This window comes from Psammomys obesus, unplaced genomic scaffold (assembly GCF_907164565.1).
Source record: "Psammomys obesus unplaced genomic scaffold, mPsaObe1.curated_primary_1811, whole genome shotgun sequence".
Taxonomy (NCBI): Eukaryota; Metazoa; Chordata; class Mammalia; order Rodentia; family Muridae; genus Psammomys; species Psammomys obesus.
Genome location: NW_026590905.1, coordinates 2,305,339 through 2,309,480, shown reverse-complemented (window position 1 = coordinate 2,309,480; position 4,142 = coordinate 2,305,339).

Sequence of the window (4,142 nt, the reverse complement as noted above, 5' to 3'; positions counted from 1 at the left end):
TTTCTTTCTTTCTTTCTTTCTTTCTTTCTTTCTTTCTTTCTTTCTTTTTTGGCTCACATCTTTTTGTGCAAGTTGTAAGGCTTTTCTTATTTTCTTCTGGAAAGTTACATATTTTTGAAGACATGAGATAAACACTAAGATTTATAGCTATCTCATTGTCTTGGGTCCATTTGTTGGGAAAATTGTATTTTCCCCATTGAGTTATGTTGGTGCCTTTGTTGGCCTGTTGAATATGTGGGATGGGTTAAGTTCTGGACTCGTGTGGAGCTGAATGTCTTTCCTTGTACTAACACCGGCACTCATCACAAGGTAACGTAAATCCTGAAATTCATGTACTTGTGAACCTGTCTTAGGCCCTTTGTGCTTTCCTACAAGTCTAAAGATCAGCTTGAACTTAGAAGCAGTCTGAGATTATGTCGAGTGTTCCCTTCAGTTTGGGAAGAGTGTACAGCCTAACAGGATTGAGTCTTCCAGTGCGTGATCATGATGTGCCTTTCCACTGATGTCATCCTTCCTTCATTTATCTCAAGGATGCTTTATAGCCCACCATGCACAGGTCTTATATGTGGCATAAATTATGTGAATCTAATTATTTTATTATAAATGGTAGGGATATATTGATTTTTATATTTTTACCCTGAACCTGTAGGCTTACTAAATTCACTTCATATTTGTAGTGGATTTTTAATGCAGGTTCCATAGCATCTCCCACATCTACAATCATGCTATCTATGAATCAGTGCAGTTTTCCTCCTTCCTTTCCTGCCCGTATGTCTTTTATTTCTTTTCGTTGCACCGTCAAGGACCTGTAATGCCTGTAATGCACTGTTAAGTAAGCAGTGGGAACATGTTCACGCCTTGTTCCTGAGAGAAAGCATTCAGCTTTTTTTAAGTGTGGTATTTGCTGTTGGTTGTTTTCATAGCTGTCATCAATCAGGTTGAGGAAGTTCTTTCTCATCCTGGAAAGGCTTCCTTTGTCTTGCATGAGTGCTTTTGTGACTGCACAGACCCTCCTGTGAGTTCTCCCCAGAGAGATCTGCACTGGCTCATTGCGGAAGACTCAGGAACTCTGCTGCATAGACTTTCGGCTCGCGCCTGCGTAGTTGTCACAGGTCCGCAGGAATAACATGGAAGCCCTTCGGGTGCGTGCTCACCGATCTCCCCTCTTTGTAGCTTCTTCTTCTCTAATGCTTTCCCTCAGGATATTTTGGTCATCTGTGCCTCAGCAGAGTCCACTATCGGGCTCAGCGAGATCACCAGACTTTGCGTGGGTGCTTTCTCTCCTTAAGCTCTCTGGAAAGTGTCACTAGGCAGAAACACAGACCCATCATAGGTTTCATTTCATCTGCTTCTGAAAGACCACCGTCTCCCAGCGCTATCTGTATCTATATCATAAATATCTATGTTATATAGTAATTGTACAACTAAATATACATACACAATAACAAACACACATGTTTTAGCATCCGTTCGAGTAGTCCTGTATCATGTATTATGATGTGGCTGAATGGTAAAGCTACCTGTAACAACTCTTGATGACAAGGCTAGTGTTTGATTTTCCTTCTGATTTTTGAATATCTGGGAAGCATGTTGTCCCATGAGAGGAAATTAAAGGCTTATTGTTGGTATAATGTTTTTTTAAAATGTATACACCTTACCTTTGTTCATTCAAATGCTGATTTCTTCCCCCAACGTTCTGGTTTCAATCTGGATATTACATTGTGATACTCATTGTAAGCATCCTGTCTCAACTCTTGTGTGAACAGGCCAAAATAAAGAAACTAGACACAATGTTGAGCTGGGAGGAGCCAGAGGACAGGAAAAAGTGGAGGAGCTAGAGGGCAGGAAATGAGTGGGAGGAGGAGGGGCGAGAGGAGAGTTAGGAGAGAGAGCTGGAGGGGAGATCTTGGAACTATGTGGAGAGATGGACTGGACCTAAGATATCACTAAAAGCAAGTATAATGTGGGAAATCTAAATGTTAGGAAACTATGAGGGCTTCAAGGTTTAGGATGGAGTAAATATTACCCAGCATTGTGTTCTAGGTTAACTAAATAAACCCAGTCTCTGTGTGGTGATTTGGTTATACAGCTGTTTAGGCATAACAGCAAGCATTACTAAAAGATAATTATTAGTAAATATTAATCACCATTTACAACAACTCATCTATCTTATTGGTTTTTTGTTTGTTTGTTTGTTTGTTTTCTGACCCTATTGGACTTCCCGTTTTGGAAGATGGTGTTTTGGTGAACATTAACTTGGTAGCAGGCACTGATCAGAATCTGACTTCTCACAACAGGCTGTGATACAGGCAATGTGTTTTACAGATGGAAAATTGTATTTTCTTATTGGTAAGCAAGAGAGGGATATGTCAAATATTTAATAACTATGGAAGCTAATGTTGGTTGTCAACTTGGCATGCCTGGAAAGGGGGAACCTCAACTGCTGAGGAGTTTCCTTCATCTGATTGGCCTATGACCGTGTCTGTGGGGGTGCTTTCCTGATTGCTGACTGGTGTGAAGAGCCCTTGCCCACTGTGGGTGGGAGGGTGATCATCTCTGGGCAGGTGGGCCTGGTTTGTATAAGAACAGCAGCTGGGTAGGTCAAAGGGAACAAGCCAATAAGTAGCACTTCCCTATAGTTTCCTCTTCAAGCTCTTGCCTTGGCTTCCCCTGATGCTAGACTAAACTGTAAACAAAATAAGCCCTCTCCCCCCACCAGCAGCTCTCCTTCATGGTCCATAAGACTTGAGGGCCTTCAACAGTGCAATCACAAATGCCAGCAAAAGGGAAGCTCTAGGACTGCTGTGACCATACACACTGCTCACTGTCATCTTAGCCTCAGTGTCTTCCAAGCTTTTCTTTCTGATCCCCTAATAATTCTATATGACTGTGTACAGTTCTCCCTTGGCCCATAGGATCTTCTGCCTAGAGTAGCCTATGAGTCATGATCCCTTTAGGGGTTGAGTAACTCTTTCACAGGTGTTGCCTAAGACCATTATAAAACACAGATAGTCACAGTATGATTCATAACAGTACCAAAATTACAGTTATGAAGCAGCAATGGAAATAACTTTACTTTTGGGGGCCGCCACAACATGGGGAAGTGTTAAAGGGTCGCAGCATTAGGACGGGTGAGAAGCACTGAGCTAGAGGTGCTTCCCAGAGGCTGGGCAGATAGAAGAAACTCAAAGAGCCTGGTGATTCCCATGCTGGTGGCACTTCCCTACACAGGGTAAGGATGAGTTCTCATGGACACCCCTTCTTGGTAAGGCTTCTTTACTGCCACTTTGTGACATTTAAGAAAACAACCCCAAGAAGGAGGCTATATTTAGAACTAGTTACACATTTTTCTTTTCATAAAGATCATCAGGACTAATTTTATGTCAACTCGCATCCAAGCGTCTGTCAAACAGGCATGGACTGATTGCCTCACTGCACCAGCCCTCACCACAGGGAGCCCCTGGCACTGCCCTCCTCACTCCCTCACACAGTCTCTTTTATTCTTCTAGGAGGTTAATACTTGCTTCCTGAGTAGATTTCTTCTGATGGTGAAACTGATGTCCAAAATGCTCACAACCAGGTCTTCTCAATTACCTTTCTCTACTGTGTACCTCCCCACCCTTCCTCCTTCCTCCTCCCCACTCTCTCTTTTTCGGTAGAATAACTGTCCTCTCCCAAGGCCAATGTGTTATTTCCGTATTAGTTCCCATTCTCCCTCTTCCTTCTCAATTACACGCTCTAATTTCTCTCTTCTGCATCGACAATCTTTCCTTTTCTACGGAATCATTCCCATTAGCATACAAATGTACTGCAGTAGTGTTTATCTTATTATAAAAGCTTACCCGCTTGCCTTCAGCCCACCACCCCACCCATCTGTTTCTCTTGACATCTAAAACTCAGGAGCTGTTTTTACCTGTTATTGTCTCTCCCTCTATTTTTTCTTGACTGTATATCTCTAAAGCTGGCAGTTCGAAGCTCCTCATTTTACTTGCCACAGCACACAACGCTTGGCTCAAACCACTCCTTTTGAAACACAGATTTCATCCAACTTTAGAAGCTCCATATTCTCCTTGCTCTCTGACCACTTGCTGGCTCCTTCCTTCCTTCCTTCCTTCCTTCCTTCCTTCCTTCCTTCCTTCCTT